The sequence below is a fragment of the Hyperolius riggenbachi genome, chromosome 1 (assembly GCF_040937935.1).
Source record: "Hyperolius riggenbachi isolate aHypRig1 chromosome 1, aHypRig1.pri, whole genome shotgun sequence".
In the NCBI taxonomy this organism is placed as follows: domain Eukaryota; kingdom Metazoa; phylum Chordata; class Amphibia; order Anura; family Hyperoliidae; genus Hyperolius; species Hyperolius riggenbachi.
In genome coordinates, this window is record NC_090646.1 from 398,610,534 (window position 1) to 398,630,839 (window position 20,306).

General features: G+C 43.0%; 1 protein-coding gene across 4 annotated transcripts in view; it reads left to right on the forward strand.

The window, feature by feature from the left end:
• Window positions 1–20,306, forward strand: part of FREM1 (FRAS1 related extracellular matrix 1) — a 225,559-nt gene that overhangs the window by 947 nt on the left and 204,306 nt on the right. The window lies entirely within an intron of this gene.

Genomic DNA, 20,306 nt, shown 5'->3' on the forward strand with positions numbered 1-20,306 from the left:
CTGAGAGAGACAAATAGGTCAAATTCTTATCGTGTTTAATTAAACTGGAGATCCAACCAGAAGTTTTTGTTTGTGTGCTTTGTTTTTATTTTGCATGCTGTGGGGAAGGGCCCATTTCCACCACACACAATGTTCTGTGTTTTTCCGCCTACAGAAACACATTAAAACTGACAGCCTATGCTAATGAATGGACTTGGTTACAAGCAAAGCATTTTTCTTTGTGCGGCGAAAAAAATGTTGAAGCATACTGTTTTTTATCACACTCTGTTTAGGTATTGAGAAGTATGATTGTGGATTGTAACTATGAAACCACCTGTTAATAAGTGCAAATGCGTAGTGAAAGGGTTACGCCATCTGTGCACATGCATAGTGAAAGGGTTATTACATCTGTGCACATGTGTAATCAAGGGGTTATTACATCTCTGCACATGGATAGCCTAAGGGTTATTACATCTGTGCACATGGATAGCCAAAGTATTATTATAACTGTGCACATGGATAGCCAAAGTATTATTATAACTGTGCACATGGATAGCCAAAGGGTTATTACATCTGTGCACAAGCATATCCGAAGGGTTATTATATCTGTGCACATCGATAGCCATAGGCTTATTACAACTGTGTACATACATAGACAAAAGGTTTGTACATCTCTGCATATGCATAGTCAAAGAGTTATTACATCTGTGCACATGGATAGCCAAAGGGTCATTACATCTGTGCACATGCATAGCCAAAGGGTCATTACATCTGTGCACATACATAGCCAAAGGGTCATTACATCTGTGCACATGCATAGCCAAAGGGTCATTACATCTGTGCACATAGATAGCCAAAGGGTCATTACATCTGTGCACATACATAGCCAAAGAGTCATTACATCTGTGCACATACATAGCCAAAGAGTCATTATATCTGCACATGCATAGCCAAAGGGTCATTACATCTGTGCACATACATAGCCAAAGAGTCATTATATCTGTGCACATACATAGCCAAAGAGTCATTATATCTGTGCACATACATAGCCAAAGGGTCATTACATCTGTGCACATACATAGCCAAAGAGTCATTATATCTGTGCACATACATAGCCAAAGAGTCATTATATCTGTGCACATACATAGCCAAAGGGTCATTACATTTGTGCACATGTGTAGTCAAAGGGTTATTACGTCTGTAAAATGATGACTATTTTTAATGTTTTCTTCTTATTTCCTTAAAAATACATATGAAATAAAATAACTTTTAGAAAAAAGTACAACCCAAAGAAAACCTAGTTTGTCCTGTAAAAACAATATATAGATCATTTAGGTGTGTTAATTAGCGATAAAGTTATTGGCGAATGAATGGGAGGAGCGTGAAATGTGAAAATTGCTCTGGTTTTTAAAGTGATATAACCTTTAGTGGGAAGGTGGTTAAATTATATGATCAACATTTCAGAAGATGGTAAAGTTATTCTGATTTTGTTTTCTTTGGTAAAGTTGCACAGTCAAAATTCTCATTTGTTTCACCATAAAGCAATAATATTACCATTAATTATTACTCTCCATAGACTTCAATGGAATTTGGGGACTTTTCTCTAAAACTCGATGTCAAAATAAAATTTAAGGGCCAGTTCACACGGGCTTCTAAACACGACAGTTGCGTTTTATTGTTCAAATGTAATAAAGAGCTGTCCATTTAAATGACTGGAAGCACTTTTTAAAATATGGTTATGGCTTTTCGCTTTTACCGTGTGCAAATGCCACGCTAGATCCCGTTATCTCATCTTGTCAGCATTCAGGATTGGCTATGTTTGTTGCTTCCATGTTTTAGAGGGTCAAAAAAAAATGTGGCAACAAAACACCAGCAACCGTAGCTGAGCGCTTTGCTGCTTGGAGCAGAAAAGCGTATAGCCTCGCTGAACCAGAACACCACAAGCTCGTCCCGCAGATGCTAATCTGAACTGGCCCTAATGCTGAATACACACGGTGCGTTCGCGCACTCGATTTTCCCGTCGATTCCCGTCGATTCGTTTATTTCCAACATGTCCGATTTGGATTTCGATGGATCTTTAGGTCGATTCAGCATACTTTGCATGACTGACCTAACGATCCATCGAAATCCAAATCGGACATGTTGGAAATAAACTAATCGACGGGAAAATCGAGTGCGCGAACGCACCGTGTGTATCCAGCATAAGGCAGTTACTCAAATTGAATTTAGGCAAATAAAACCAACACTCATACCTACACAGAGCAGGACCTTCCTTTTGACACTGACCACCCAATACAACACACATTAGATGATTAGACTTCTACAACTCTGGTCTGAGATGTCTACTAGCACAAAAGAGAAGAATAAGCTATACAAACACCTCAGAGAAACTTTAAATGTTTGTGGCCACCCAAGTTGTACAAAGTACAGCAAGGTCAAAAGAAATCACCACTGGTCAAAGGAAGAGGTGAGAATCCACAGAGTAACCACGCCTTACACAACTAGAGCATTAGAGAATCCCAGGTAATCTTTAACAGGCGTAATTTCCCATTATTCTTTAAAACCAACAACACACTGTGACAGAAACCTCTACATTCTTGCAAGAAGAGGGCTGACTGGTACTCAGTTAGATTGTAATGTGTTAAAGTGTACGGAAACACCCTCTTGTGCAAGATGGCTTTCCTAGTGAAGTATAGCTTGGTGTAATTGCCTTCTTAAAACAGAAGGAAATTTGCAATAATTCAGTTATAAATGAACATTTGTGGTTACCCACAATGCACTACTACTAAATATGCAAATTATCCCTTTTTCGCCCTTGTTAAGCCAAGCAAGCATCCAGAACCGCTGGTATATAGCAAGCCTATAGCTTTAAGTTTTACACAGCCATATCAAACCCATATGTAGACAGCCTGTTTCGGACTTTTGGTCCTCATCAGTACATGGCAGGGATTGATAAGGCTGTATGAAATAGGGCTTGGACGAGTACAACAGAGTAACCAAGCAGCTCAGGGTGACCTAAACTACTAGGAATGTGTAGGGGGATAAAAGGGACCAAAAAGCCCTCTTACAAAAAAAGCAAAGCTTGGTGTAATTGCCTTCTTAAAACAGAAGGACATTTGCAATAATTCAGTTATAAATGAACATTTGTGGTTACCCACAATGCACTACTACTAAATATGCAAATTATCCCTTTTCGCCCTTGTTAAGCCAAGCAAGCATCCAGAACCGCTGGTATATAGTAAGCCTATAGCTTTAAGTTTTACACAGCCATATCAAACCCACATGTAGACAGCCTGTTTCGGACTTTTGGTCCTCATCAGTACATGGCAGGGATTGATAAGGCTGTATGAAATAGGGCTTGGACGAGTACAACAGAGTAACCAAGCAGCTCAGGGTGACCCAAACTACTAGGAATGTGTAGGGGGATAAAAGGGACCAAAAAGTGAAGTATGATGTACTCAGGATGGAAGGAGTAGGCTATTGAATTAGCTTGCTGGAACATAGAAAGCCAGCACTATCATACATATTTATAACAGTATTAACCATAAAGTGACAAGTGCAAAATTGACATAACGTGCATATGGTTTAAATGAGTGCAATATTCATTGTTGTACTTAATGTTGCTGCTTGGCACATGCGTGAAGAGAGAGAGGCCCAACACTGGGCGCCAGGGCCTAACAACTGTTTTGCAGGGAGTCACCTTGCTTTTTCTGAGACCATATAGGTGCACTTTGGAGGGAGCTACAAGAACACACAATGCTTATGTATTTAGCTGGGAAGACATTCTGAGGACAAGATACACCCACATCCATGCATTTAAATAATTAAACAAAGTACAATCAGTTTTGATGCTGCAGCACCTGGTGCTGAGAGATATGGAAGGTGTCATATGTATTTCCATTTAAACAATATCACTTGCCGTTGCCTGACATCCTGCTGATATTTCATGCATCAGTAGTGTCCAAATCACACACCTGAAACAAGCATGTGGCTAATCCAGTCAAACATCAAGAAACACCTTAAAGTGTAGCCTGTGACTAATCAATAAAATGCATTTACAAAATGCAAATACATCCAGAAAGGCCACATAGCGGGACTTCTTCTCCTGATTGGTTTGGTTCTCCTCTGACTTACTCAGGGGTGCGGAAAAGGGAATGCATTTGGCAGTTTAATAAAATAAAAACTACACCCACTCCCCACTATGCAGCAGGCGAATTGTGTAATTTAAACCAATAAGAATTGCAAAGGGAACTCTTTCTTATAAACATTAGGATAAATCCCATTCCTATGTCCATTAAACTTGGGATTAAAGAGACCCAGGGGTTGAGAGGCATATGGACACTGACATGTTAAATTTCCTTTTAGATAGTGCACATTGCTTGGCTGTCCTGCTGATCCTATACCTATAATACTTTAAACCACAGACCCCAAACAAGCATTCAATCAGATGTCTAGGCAGAGCCGGCTCGGGGGGGGGGGGGGGGGGGGGGCGAGATGGGGAGGCGCCCCCTCAAATAAATGTCTTGCTCCCTCAGTGGTGTTCCAGACAGAATAGCAGGGAGGGCGCAGAGGTGGGGGACAGCGTAATACTTTCCGTGATTCCCACTGCCTCTTCCTCTCCCAGGCATCTGTCGCTTTGGTAACTGCGCCCCCTGTGATGACGTAACTGCATGTCATCACTGGGGGCACTGTATTAACGCAATGGACGTCTCGGAGAGAAAGAAGATAAAGGTTGCCTGCGTGCGGGGATCGCGGAAGGTGATTTCACCTGCTCTATGCCTGCTCCCCCCGCCACTGGTCCTATGTTTGGCTTGGCTACCTATGCTGTAGGCTTCTACCTATCTAACCTATACTGCGGGCACCTACCTATCTAACCTACACTGGTGGAACCTACCTATCTAACCTATACTGGGGGCAACTACCTATCTAACCTATACTGGGGGCAACTACCTATCTAACCAATGCTGCGGGCACCTACCTATCTAACCTATACTGGAGGCACCTACCTATCTAGCCTACACTAGGGGCACCTACTTATCTAACCTATACTGCAGGCACCTACCTAGCTAAACTATAATCTATACAAATTTCAACTTGTGATTAGACACAGATGAGGGGAAATTAGACAGGCTAAACTCTCTAAATACGTACAGGGTGCATTTCTCTACACCGCTGCCTCTGTGTACACATGATGCCCCCTTCACATTTCTGACTGCCCCCTCATATGTGCCTTTCTAGAACCAGCCCTGTAAATCTGACAAGATTTGCTGCATGCTTGTTTCAGGTGCATGATTTAAGGTGCGTACATCAGTGCCCCACCCCTTCTTTTATTGTGAACGTTTATATATTTGGTGCCAGCCACTTGTATCCTTAATCGCCTGATGATGCTAGTTTGCGAAACCGTTCGGGAAGGAGACAGGCGGCACCTTTATACTGTCCTATACTGCTGACCCATACACGCGTGCAACTTTCTTGGGGTTCCCATTGCATGGGCCCCGTATAGTTGCCGTTTATTTTTTTATGATGTTTTACTGATATCCATTCGTGAGATGAATCATTGCTGAATTGGTGGATCCTGGACGGACTGTTGCTTTCTGATGTCCTAGCAAAGCATTGATACAACCTTATAATATAATTCTATAATTTGTTTTTGTATCATTCTTTGTATTTTGTCACTAATTATGTATCTTGTATTTTGGTGTACACTATTGTCTGTATTATTATGTACCCCATGTTTGTTTCTTACTTTGTACAGCGCCACGGAATATGTTGGCACTTTATAAATCAATAATAATAATAATAACAATAATAATGTCGGTTGTCACCAGCTGGTAAGCCTCTTTCCTTTTTCTGGGTATCCATGATTGCAGAGCTGTGCCGTGACCCCGATATTTAGTGTGGTGGAGAGTTTCCTGCTCCTATTCTTTGTTGAAGACTCATCTTCTGTTTTTGGATTCTGCGCTGATTCTATGTAATTTACCTGTTTGTGAACTCTGGACATTGTTCTTCTCTCTGCGGCAGCCACTTTGTTTCCTTGGCGCTGATACACATATGCAAACCCCACCAATAGCCAGAAAGTTAGTAAAGGTGGATATGCTCTCAAAAGGCTTTCGGAAGCAATTCAGGCAAGAGCTAAGGTCAATGCAAGCAGCAACCTGACAAGCGCAAGGAACATGCAGAGGTTGAGGCAGGAGGCTTTCCAGTAAGGCAGTGGAACTGACAGTGAGTCATATAATAGGCTGAAAAGACACATGAATTACAAACCAAGTAAAACATTTCAGATATGCAACTAAAGATCAACTGGCAAAGTTCAAGGCACAAAACTGAACGAGTTTGAAATAATAACAGTAGGCTCAATCCAGAGAGGGCCTTTGTTTATGATCCTACACAAGGTACACATTTCTCCTTACCAGCAGCGAATCCTCTGCCAAAGAGCACACATGCATGCAATCTTTCTGACAAATATGTTCACATAGCCACAAGGGGCTTCGCCTCACCACCCCACGCATTTCACACTCCCATGCCCGCCTGCAGGATTTCTCAAGAGCTGCCCCCACCCTCTGGAATGCCCTTCCACCACCCATCAGACTTGCTCCCTCTTTCAACACATTCAAGCAAGCCCTCAAAACCCACCTCTTTATGATGGCCTACCCACCTCCTACCACACAGTGACTCTCTAAGGAATATTTAACAGCCCCACCTAGTGTTTCCACCCCACCCTTTAGATTGTAAGCCTCTGGCAGGGTCCTCCACTCCCTAGTGTAATCTACAGGATCATGTGCTCCTGTCCTATGACAGCCTGTACTTGTATTACTGGGCCTACCTAACCAGCCCATATTGCATGATCATGTATTTTGTACAGTTTGCATGTATAACTTTGTTCTATGTTGTATAACCTTGTTATGTCTGTCATCCTTGTATCATAGTATATATTTATTGTCCAGCACTGCGTAATATGTTGGCGCTTTATAAATACAATAAATAATAATAATAAGGGGCTGAGGGTGGCATGTGAGTGTGTGAAACCTCATGTGAGAGATGCATGTCCTGCATGAAATAAAAGCGCAAGGAAAAATTGGCGTGGGTGGATAACGAAATCATAATAAACAATAAAGATCATTTTCAACTGAGCGCAAAGTAAAGCCGTAAAACAGGTAAACGATAGGTATCATTGTAAAACAGACGGGAAATGAAAATGAAAAGATATTTACTTTAAACACCATTTCATTATTCAATAATACATCTTAACCTAACCCTACTCTCACACAGCACCCTCCCCTAGTGGTACCTAACCCTAAGACCCCCCTTCGGGTAGTACCTTACTCTAAGTCCCCACCTGGTGTAGCCTAAACCCCCCTGGTGGTGCCGAAACCTAAGACCCTCCTGGCAGGGCCGAATTTCTGGGAAGACCACAAAGGCCATGGCGATAAAAATCAGCAGGGCGCAGGACTTTGAGAGATAAGAGGTCATATGTCAAAGTAAATCATCTCTCCTGCTTTGCTCTGGTCTGCCTTAATTCCAGAGATCCCTGCATCTCTCTCACTTGTGTTGAGTGTGTTTGAGGACAGTCAGTATGGGTTGTCCCCTGATGATTATGTCCTCTGTATGATGGTGGGGACATACAAGCTGCTGTGAGAATTGCCAGCCTGGGTTTAGTAGCAGAACTCTTGAGTTCCGTAAATTTTTTTCATGCACACATGCAGAATCACAGACAGGAATCTTCTCCCTCTGCACTGTCAGATTTATTACTGGTCTGGTCAGCTCTTGAAGACTTGAGACCTGTTAAATTTATGGTTTGTTGTTTTTTTCCCTAGGGAATGACCACAGCATTCTAGGTGCTACAGTTTAACTCTTTCATGACTCATTTTAGAAGAGCATTGTACTTTGCTAGCTAGCTATCAGTGAAACAGGACGGCAATTATATTACATTTAATTTTATTTGCAAAACAAACTATGTATCTCCTTCTGATGCTGAATGTTTATATAGTTGTGTGCTCTAACATCTTGTTAATGTAATGTCTACAAACATATACAAAGTCTGAAGAAGTCAAAGGCTCACTGTTTTTATTTACAGTTAGCTAATAAGTGTTAACATTCTGTTTTGGGCATGAGTACATACTGTAAGTGCTGCTTATACATGAGCATAATTCGAGTGTTGTGCATTCAAGCAGGAGTGCAAAATTACAGGGAGTGGACAGAGCATGCACTGCTTCTTTTGCCGAATGAAGGGCAGAGAAGCAAAATGGAGGAGAGCCCATTCAAACCAGTGGTTGCCACTCAGAGGGTTGGACAGGTTTTTTTTGGGGGGGGGGGGGGGGCTATTGGTGACAGCCGGCCTAGGGCACTTGGAAGTACAAAACCGGCCTTGCCTCCTGGTGGTACCTAACCCTAAGACACTTACTGGTGGTGCCTAACCCTAAGACTCCCCCCGGTGGTGTCTAAACCTAAGACCCCCTTTCAAACATAGAAGCAATAACATATTTGATAATGTAACATTTGTACATAAATATGAAATAATATGACAAAAACTATAATGTTTCATAACCATAACATATTTCAAAAACTTGAATGTCTTAGAGTTGAAAATGATCTTTTTCGGGCACCTTAATTTCTGCTTTGGGCACCGTATTAACAATAGTTGCATTAGCGTTTTGGGCAGCGCCCAGATCATCCACTAGCCATCGGCGGCCTTTTTTTTCCTGCTTCGTCTGTGCCCCTTAGCCAGTTAAGGTAGCCATACACTGGTTGATTTGCCATCAGATTCGACCAACAGATAGATCCCTCTCTGATCGAATCTGATCAGAGAGGGATCGTATGGCTACCTTTACTGCAAACAGATTGTGAACCGATTTCAGCCTGAAACCATTCACAATCTGTTGTGGTGGTGGTGGTGCTGCTGCTGCCGGCATACATTACCTGCTCTGCCGGCGCGACTGCCCCCGGTCACCGCTGCTCCGTCTCCGCTCTGGTCTCCAGGTCCGGCATGCTTTACTTCTTCTTCCTGCCCGGCAGGAAGTTTAAACAGTAGAGTGCCCTCTACTGTTTAAACTTCCTGCCGGGCTAGATGAAGTGAAGCATGCCGGACCCGGAGACCAGACCAGACCAGCGCGGAGACGGAGCAGCGGTGACCGGAGGCAGTCGTGCCAGCGGAGCAGGTAATGTATGCGGGCTCTATTGCGTCGGTCGTCGGGTACTTGAACGCCGCTAGCAATGCGCTCCCTACCCGCGGGCGATCGACGAAATGGATCGAAATTCGGCGTGTTGCGAGAACGATGTGACAGCAGATTCGATCCCAGTGATTGAATCTGCTGTCGATCTGGCGGGAATCGGCCTAGTGTATGGCCAGCTTAAGTGCAGTAGTAGTAGCATCAGCATCACTTAACAGATTAGTCATGCATGTCCTTATGGAATCTAGTATGTTTACACAATTGCAATGATGGATGTACTGTATGTCTGGGAGCTAGTAAAAAAGGGCGCACAGGGATAGTGGACAAAAAGGGCGCCGCCATAGACTGCAATGCAAAATATCGGCTATTCGGCGCCTGGCAGGAAAAAAGGGCGCCCGAGAAATAGCGGTTACAGGGATCGTGGTAACTAAAGTTTTCGTTTACAGGATAAGGTTTATAACAATTATCGTTTACAAGTTAGTTTTGACTTTGTGTTATACTTATTTTTTCGTTTTTAAATTTCGCTTACATGAGTTTTACGTATTTTTTTTTCGTTTTAAAATATCGCTTACAAAACTATAACCACTAAATTTTCGTTTACACTTCTTTTATCATTTAAAATTTGTTTTCATATGTATAATGCTTAAATACCGTTTCTCAGCCTGATTGTATTAGAAATACATCGCTTTTGGTATTAACATTTTTACACTTATAATGCGTTTATTATAGTTAATAAAATATCGCCTTTAATATTACTGTTATCTTAAGATTTCTAATGCATACGTGATTGTAAGGCTATCTATTGTATTGTGTGTATATATATATATATATATATATATATATATATATATATATATATATATATATATATATACACCTTTTTCTACTTATAATATTATTAATATATACGTGATTTTAAGGCTAGTTATTCTATTACAAATATATAAATTATTTTATTCATGTTATTTGTAGTGAAGTATTTTAAGGATTAAATATATTATTGTTTATATGTGTTTAGCGTGTTTTTGCGGTGGGGACGGTTAGTTTTAGGCACCACCAGGGGGGTCTTAGGTTTAGGCACCACCAGGGGGGTCTTAGGTTTAGGCACCACCAGGGGAGTCTTAGGTTTAGGCACCACCAGGGGGTTCTTAGGTTTAGGCACCACCAGGGGGGTCTTAGGTTTAGGCACCACCAGGGGAGTCTTAGGTTTAGGCACCACCAGGGGGGTCTGAGGTTTAGGCACCATCAGGGGAGTCTTAGGTTTAGGCACCACCAGGGGGGGGTCTTAGAATTAGGCACCACCAGGGGGGTCTTAGGTTTAGGCACCACCAGGGGGGTCTAGGTTTAGGGATAGGTACAGGGAGGGCTAGGTATAGTTACAGTGCAATATACACCACCAGGGGGTGGTTAGGTTTAGACACCACCAAGGGAGTCTTAGGTTTAGGCACCACCAGGGGGGTCTTAGGTTTAGGCACCATCAGGGGAGTCTTAGGTTTAGGCACCACCAGGGGGGTCTTAGGTTTAGGCACCACCAGGGGGGTCTAGGGGTTAGGGATAGGTACAGGGAGGGCTCTGTATGAGAGTAAGGTTACCTATAGTTACAGTACAATATATGTATTATATACAATTTATTACATGATGTGTATTTACACAAAGGGGGTTCTAGGTGTTAGGGATAGGGATAAGGAGAGATATCTGTGACCCTAAAGTTAGGTATAATTGCAGTAAAATACCTGAAAAATCTACCATTCTATTACTATGCTTAATATATGTGTAAATATCGTTTTTGTTATAGACGCTATTTGATGTTTCATTTCAGAATTCGTTTACTGTTATAGACAGTAAATTTGCTATTTCATTTCCGTTTATTTAACCTAGTTAGCACTACATTATCATTTATAACCTCTCAAACGAAAAATATGGTTTTGCATTCAAACTTACAATTTCAGCTACACCCCGCGCCCTTTTTTCCAGGCGCCCTTTTTTGATAGACGCGTATGTCTGATATCTTATCTGCTGTGTGAAGTACTACACACAATAAAAGATCCAAGCAACATACGTAGTGTAGTTATACATTGGTGGTCTGCCCCACTGCATGACCTACACCACCACGACAAACTGTTTACACAACTTGCATTTTCTGTCTTCTGTGCACCAACCAACTGAATGACCAACTCATTTACATACTGAGTGCGCAAGCGAAACGACGGACTGAACAACATGAAAAAAACACATATATCCAGGCACACCTCCTCTAGTTAGGACATTAAATAAGTTACTAAGGAAAGGGAGGTGCTGAAGGGGGTGTGGCCAGAAAACAACAAAAATCTATTAACCCTTCGCACTCTCGCATGCAAATGTTCAAACAAATGCATTCACCGATTCATTCATTCAGGCACCACTGTTATCCCTACAGCTAAGTTAAAAGCCGGGATCTTAGTTCACAGAAGAATGCATTCTTATGCTTAGTCACCTATACTGCGCAGAAGTACCCAGGTAAACATAGGTGTCCTAACTCTGGCCCTGTAATATGCATAGTGCAAACATGCAAACATTGTATGTGCATGGTGCGCATGGATACATTACGTTAGCTCCCTTGTGCGATTGGTAAGATGCGCTATCTGTTCCAGGAGAGGACGTCAGGATGTGTGCTCCTAATCCCTAGATAGGTTTGCTGCAATGAATGTTTGCATGTCTGCACTATGCATGTTACAGGGCCAGAGTTAGGACACCTATGTTTACCTGGGTACTTCTGCGCAGTATAGGTGACTAAGCATAAGAATGCATTCTTCTGTGAACTAAGACCCCGGCTTTTAACTTAGCTGAGGGATAACAGTTGTGCCTGGATGAGTGAATCTGTGAATGCATTTGTTTGAACATTTGCATGCGAGAGTGCAAAGGGTTAATAGATTTTTGCTGTTTTCTGGCCACACCCCCTTCAGCACCTCCCTTTCCTTAATAACTTATTTAATGTCCTAACTAGAGGCGATGTGCCTGGATATATGTGTTTTTTTCTTGTTACTGACCACTGTGGCTAGGGTTTTAATTCAGTGCACTCCCTCCTTCCCCATGCATGTGTTTTTTTGTCAGCATGCACACAGCTTATGCTGGTGTATGTGCATGGTGCGCATGGATACATTACGTTAGCTCCCTTGTGCAATGCATGTTTGCATGTCTGCACTATGCATATTACAGGGCCAGAGTTAGGACACCTATGTTTACCTGGGTACTTCTGCGCAGTATAGGTGACTAAGCATAAGAATGCATTCTTCTGTGAACTAAGACCCCGGCTTTTAACGTAGCTGTAGGGATAACAGTGGTGCCTGGATGAGTGAATCTGTGAATGCATTTGTTTGACCATTTGCTTGCGGGACTGCACAACATGACCACATTTAAAACAAGAACATCAAACAATACACGTGGCCAACTGCATGATAGCAGCCCCTGCTCAAGAAACCCTCCCTCGATCCCTCACTGCCCTCCAACTACCACCCTATCTCCCTCCTCCCCTTTGCTTCAAAATTCCTTGAGCATCTGGTTCACAAATGCCTGATCCAGTACCTCAGTGCCAACTCACTGCTAGACTCACTGCAATCTGGATTTCGGCCTGCCCACTCAACCGAAACAGCTCTCACCAAAGTGGTCAATGACCTTGCCTTAGCTAAAGCTGAAGGTAAATACTCCATTCTCCTCCTCCTTGACCTTTCAGCAGTTTTTGACATAGTAGATCATCCCCTACTCCTCCAGTCCCCCCAGTCCATAGGCATTCACGACCTTGCCCTGACCTGGCTTTCATCCTTCCTCTCCAACTGCTCCTTCACAACCTCCTTTAATGAGTCCTCATCCACCCTTAACCACCTCTCGGTGGGAGTCCCCGAAGGCTCAGTCCTTGGCCCCCTACTGTTCTCCCTATACACATCCTTCATTGACAAGGTTATCTCCTCCATGGGTTTTAACTATCATCTGTATGCAGATGACACCCAGATATACCTCCACACCCCTGACCTATCCACCACTACCATGGACAAGGTCTCCTCCTGCCTATCATCCATCTCCTACGGGATGTCCGCTAGGTTCATGAAACTAAATCTAGACAAAACGGAATTTTTTCCCACCCCGGCCATGCCTAAACCTCCCAGATGTGCATGTCCCTGTTAACCGCACTACCATTCGCCCTACCTCTCAAGCCCGCTGTCTGGGTTTCACCATGGACTCCACACTCTCCTTCACTCCCCACATCCAAAACCTCACAAAGTCCTGTAACTTCCACCTCCGTAACATTTGCAAAATCTGTCCTTTCCTGACCTCTGCCACCACCAAACTCCTCATCCATGCCCTCATAATTTCCCGCCTTGACTACTGCAATGCCCTTCTGTCTGGTCTCCCTATTATCCGAATTCACCCGCTGCAGTCCATCATGAACGCGGCAACCAGAATTATCCACTCCTCCCATCACTCCATCATGGCAGCTCTCCTCTGTGAATCCCTCCACTGGCTTCCTATCCAGTCCAGAATCAGATTCAAGATACTGTGTCTGACTTACAAATCTGTCCACAAAACCTGTCCAACCTACATTTCCGATCTCACTCAGAAGTACACACCTAGCCTCTCACTCCGCTCCTCCAATGAACTTTGCCTGACCACCCCCCACATCACCCTGCCCCATGTATGCCTCCAGGACTTCTCAAAAGCTGCACCAACACTATGGAACTTCCTACCTTCCCCCATTAGGGCAGCCCCCTCCTTCAACATCTTCAAGAATGCCCTCAAAACTCACCTTTTTACTCTGGCCTACCTCACTCATAAGTGCTCTAAACCCGCGGCTGAATTCTGGTTCCTACCTTTCGTGTCCCTACCTCTCCCTCTAGATTGTAAGCCTTCGGGCAGGGTCCTCCTCCTTTTGTGTCCTACCTGCAGAGGCGTCTGAGCCATTAGGCAGCTATAAATTTTCGCCTAAGGCGACAGGAAGAGGCAAGGGCGACAGGAAGAGGCAAGGGCGCTTCTGCACTGAGTAGTGAGAGAAGAAATGCCTCTCAGCTGACTCAGGTGTCAGTTTACACAGCAGCAGCAGCGGGGCTGACTGGACTTCAGCTCAATGATTCAAAGAACCACAGTAATGAATGAGTCAGTGAGAGAAGGCACTCATCCTAGTCAGGGATCCGAGGAGTACAGCATCATCAGCTCCTGAGTCCGACTCCTGAGAATTCAGTCCCTCTCTCTCTGCTACTGGTAACTGCGTGGATGTAGAGACTGTGTAGCAGCCAGGCATTGACTTCCCCCCAGGCCGCCTTTCATTCAAGGATTTAGGGTTGGTCCTGTGTCTGCTGTATTCAGGTTTGTTGATGTAAGGCAATGTAAAACACTAGGCTAGCTGATAAAAGTGCAATTAGAGGGCAGGCAAGCTGGTAAATATACACAGCATGATGTAGAACTCCTCTGGAGGGTCAGTGGGAAAAAATCTGTCTGGTCTCTCCCCATTGTTATAATGACTGCAAGTGCAGATAAGGTCTTAAACAGGTTGAAAAGTTTTGACAGTCCCTAGACTCCAGGAGGGCTGCTTGCTGACTTGTGTAAGAGACTGGCAGGGACAGCAGTCCTATTACCAGCAACTAGTCTCTGTGTAATGTGGGACTGCAATACAGATAAACTGCTCCATCTCAGGCTATTCTCAGTCTCACTCCACTCCTCCTATCTCTGTATGTGTATAGTGTATGTCTACTGTGTGCTGTGTATAGTGTGCTCTGTGTGTGTGTGTGTGTGTGTGTGTGTGTGTGTGTGTGTGTGTGTGTGTGTGTACTGTGCTGTGCGTGTCTAAAGTGTGTGTGTATGTACTGTGTATAGTGTGTATGTTGTGTGCAGTGTGTGTATAGTGTGTGTGTGTGTACTGTGTGTGGTGTGTGTGAGTGCATGCCGCAATAAGTATATTTTATGGTGAAACGCTCTGCTGCATAACAACTATTTTCTGGTGAACCCATGCCGCAATAAGTATATTTTCTGGTGAAACGCTGCTGCATTATGATTTTCGGAGGTCTTGGGGGTGGGGTTCACCACAGGAGTGGTGTTCACCATGAGGGGTGCGGGGTATGGGACTGGGGGCAATCACGGGGGGGGGGGTGCCACAGGATTTCTCGCTTGGAGTGACAAAATGGCTAGAGACGCCCCTGCCTACCTGATCATGCACCTCCATTACTGTGCACCCATGCTATGTATTTGAGTGAACTCAACTTGCCTAATCTCCATGCTCCCATCCAGTGACTGACTTAGCATTACCTTGTGCTCATACTGTGCTGCGTGATCTGTTTTTTCTTGTTTTCCTGTATTGTCATTTTGCTGTATGTCACCCTAAATATTGTCTGTAACCTAAACTAATGTCCAGCGCTGCATAATATGTTGGCGCTTTATTAATACAATAAATTAAGAGTTGAGTTGATTTGCAGGATGGATCGGGGATACCGCTCGTTATCAGACGCTCATCTAATCATTTGCCACATGTACACATTGCCTGATTGTCGTATAACTGTAACAGACGAATCTCAGATGACAATCGGTTTGGTTGAGAGTGTGTACAAGTTGTAGAGGAAAGCTGAGACATTCTGCTTTGTAGCGTCTCCGTAATTATGTTGTTCTTTGGAACAAGTAAACATAATTGTCACTTAAGAACAGACAGTGGAAGGTTGTAAACCACAAAATGATTTGTTTTGTCTGTGCTCGCTGTTATCGTCAGGCCTGGAGCATTGGCTGGAAGAGCTGTGAATGCAGGCTTGGAAGATCAGAAATGATAGCTGTGTGATCTGTTTGATTTGTAGATAAATGCCACAGCCAGCTGACTGAAGCAATTATGGCTGTGTACAGCATACAATGTGAAGGTTCACGCTTCATTTGCCATGGCAGATGTATGATTTTTAACATTTTATGGTTATTTTGTGACATGCAAGAAGTTCACAGCTTTGCCTTGGGAAAAAGGAAAAGTGGATTTATCTGGTTAGATTAAAAACCGATAGACTGTAGCTTCTAAGGAAGATATTTCATAAGCAACTTAAATATTCCTATTTCAAGAGTGTTAACCATGTTCATTCAGCCCATATCAACCGCTATGAGAAGCTGCTGCCACACACAAACTCATACTAAAGGTTAATAATCCTTAACAATGCACTTTAAAGGATGATCCCACTGCTTATTTATTTTGCGTTGCTCCATTTACATTATGTCTGCTTTGGGATTTTCTTCATGACTACAGGGGGTGATTAGGATGATGTCAACTCAAGAGGAGTATTGCCATATGATGCCTGTCTGTTTGCATTACATACAGCATCCTGGTGAGAGACAGAGAGCTTGTAACCTCTTATCAAAGGTTCTAATCCAAATGCAACCTCAAATGATACATTGAATAGGCTTTATGATGATGAGACATAGTGAGATGGGATCCCTTATGTTGTTCACTATTTCATGATACACTGCTTGTTCCATAAGTGATTTAATCATCATAGGCGCATTCAGTAACAATTTACAAAAACATATGTGATTATTTGGCACATGCTAGCTGAAAAAATGTAATGGATAGATAGAATTCCCTCCAGACATTTCCTTAGGCAATTAGTTAAATGCATGTGTGTTCCATAGCCCATCAAATGTTTGGTTGGTATTTTGAAAGTCCTAAATGAAAAGTCTTGCCCTATACACGTAGGCCGATATTTTATCAATCCCAGTTGAGTAGTAATGGATTCACCACTTTAAGTGGGATCATACTCAAAATTACATATGAAACACTATAAAGGTACATACACATGTCTGATATGTCTGAACGACTTGTCATTAAAACCGGTTGTTTGAACGACAGTTTAGGTGAACCAGCGAGGTGTCCAGTGATGTAGAGAGGCCCCCGGTAGACAACTCAAAGTTGTCTCCCGGGGGCCTCTCTACATCACTGGACACCTCACTGGTTCATCCCTTTATCCGGGTCATGTAAGCCTCGTTCCCCCTGTCACTTTATACTGCGCGGCGGTCCCAGCATCAACTCACTTGTATATATTCAGCATCCATGGTTGTTTTAGGGGCTGATCATCCTTTGCACGGTTAGCACTTTATGCACAGATCACTGCTTATTTATATGGATATATGTTTTTTTTTGTTTTTTATCAGTTATTTGATCATGAATTGGAGGTTGTAATTATTTTGACCACGCATGCACTTTATTTAGGACTTGGCTCCCTGAACCCGGGTTCAATCCCTGTGGCAGCTCTTATAGTGAGCTACCCAGGTGATCTATTCATTATCGCAATTTATGCTTTATCAGAGCTATTAATTATTATATAATATACATGATATGTTATATGAGGTGTCCAATTGGTTTTTAGATGTTTTTAACCTGTATAATGGTGCTTTATGAAGACAACATGGAGAGTAATGATGACCCCATGGAGTATTGGACAAAACAAATGGATACCTGGCCTGAACTCGCTCAGTATGCACTGGAGGTTCTTGCATGCCCCACTGCCAGTGTTCTTTCTGAGCGAGTATTTAGTGCTACAGGTGGGGTGGTCATATAAACAACAATCAATGGAACCTGCAATTTGAAGTGTCATACAGTTTTACATCCGCCAATTTTTTAGATCTCAGCATATTTTTAGTAGAGGGAGTGTGGAGAACAAAGTGTTTCTTCAAGGGAACAGACCGCAACTCATATATCAGATATGATAGCTGTCACTACCGTCCATGGCTCAGTAATGCCCCTAGAGGACAATTTTGTAGAGTCATGAGAAATTGCTCCTTTGAGTCAGATTATTGGGAGCAGTCCCATATTATAGAAGAACGTTTTTTGTCCAAGGGATATGACGCGAACACCGTACGCAGAGATAGAGAAAAAGTCCTACAGGAAGGACGCTCAGTGAGATTATTAAAAAAGCCCTCACAGGCCAGAGATAACTCTAAAAATGAGTTCTCCTTTGTCACCACCTTTTCCAAAGACCATCATCACGTCAGACATGTTATGGAGAAAAATTGGGGTATTTTGAAGCAGGACCCGGTCCTGGGCCCCAATCTCCCTAAAAAACCCAGTGTAATCTTTAGAAGGCCACCTAATATGAGCAGCAGACTGGTAAAAAATTCTATTTCCATACAGAGGCCCTACATGTTCCACAATTCAAAATTTGTGAATTTGGGGGGAGAGCCACAAAAACTTTTAATTCACGGGTGAATGGGAAAGAGTTTAAAATTCATCAATTTCTTACTTGCACTACTAAATATGTAGTTTATTTGGTCATCTGTCCGTGCGGTCTGCAATATGTGGGCCGTACGGGCAGAACGACTAAAAAACATTTTTCAGAACATGTTTATAACATCCGACATCCCGATGATAAGTCACATAGTATTCCGGAGCATTTTGCAGAGTGTCATAACAAGTCCCCTGAGGGCATAAGATGTTTCGCTATTGATTGCGTAAAACCTAATTGGAGGGGTGGAAATACTATTAAAACGTTATCCCAATTAGAGACACGATGGATTTATCAGTTAGATACACTCAGACCAGGGGGTTTAAATGCCCATATTGATCTTAATTGTTTTATTAGAGATGAATAATCGTTTTTATGAGTAGATTTTATTTCATTGTTTTAATTTGCTGAATATGTTTAATATGTTTTATGAATTATCATAGTTCCTGTGATATAGTAAGAATCATCTGTTTTTACCTGATTGTACATATATTGTAACTTTAGGATATACAATTGTCCCTCCCAGCCTCCTGTATTGTCGGTCAATTAAGGGGAATGGTGGGAGGATCCATCTAATTATGCACATCTATATAAACCTTGCTTAGTTTGTATAAAGTATCCCCTGATGAAGGCGTGAGGCCGAAGTCCGGATCGGGATATATTTTTATATGCAATAAAATCAAGAATCCGTCCTGTAAGTGCATTCATTTGCGCAGCGTTACCAACACCTAGCGCAGTCTGCACAATCAGTTTGTCCCCTCTGTATGCCCTTATCCAGGAAGTAGGCCGACACTTGTTTGGAGAGCGGTGGAACGCAGAGGGTGACGTTACTGCCAGCGGATGTGGAGAGTGAAGGACGGAATGTCTCCGCGCGAGTTTTGAGCCCAGCTGCGCCATTGAGAGCCTCTCTCCCCCCTCCATATTCCGGGACGGATTGCGGTATAGGAGAAGACGGTACCATCCTCGATTGGGGTATTGTTTCAGCTTAGAGGTACTGTTACGAAGTTTGTTTAAGTCGGACAATCTACTGTGTGTCAAGGGAGGCGCCATCGCCCCTACAGTGGTTCTCCGCATTGGATACCCGGCTGACCTAATATCGTGACTGTTCACATTATATCACTTTGGCTCAGCAGTTTGAGCGCCAGGTGCTCCTACCACATATTGTACAGGTGGGGTGGTCACCGACCAACGGACCCGTCTGTCCACAGACAATGTGGACATACTAATGTTCATTATAATGAACGAGTCATGGATCAGTGATAATTACAAGGCCCCTCTCATTGATTCATGATGAAGATTAGACAGACTAAATTAAAATTTTTCTGTTTTTCAAGCCTCAAATGGTCTCCCTCTCAAACACTGCTGTCTATCACTATCATCGCATATTTTTGCTTTTTAAGATCAAAAAAATGCAGCTTTTGCAGCTGTCCGACGTTATAGTCTATCCTAACCCTATGCTTTTGGCCTACAACTTCTCCTGCTGCTCCAAAAAAAATTACAATGACTGCTGAGGAACCACCTTTAGGTCCCATGGCCTACGACAACTCCTGCTGCTTCAAAAAAAATCGTAATGACTGCTGTGAAACCACCTCTAGGTCCCATGGCCTACAACAACTCCTGCTGCTTCAAAAAAAATCGTAATGACTGCTGTGAAACCACCTCTAGGTCCCATGGCCTACGACAACTCCTGCTGCTCCAAAAAAAAAAAAATATAATGACTGCTATGAAACCACCTCTAGGTCCCATGGCCTACGACAACTCCTGCTACTCCAAACCAAAATTGTAATGACTCCTGTGGAATGTAGCTGAATTTTGTTATAGTGGAAGGCGGAATTACCACGATATTGGAAATCGCCTGTTTCGATCATCCGTACCTGCCAGTCCGTTACCGGAGCTGGCAGGCTAATTAAACAGAAACCAAAGGTAAAATATATGTGTACAGCGCAGGGAT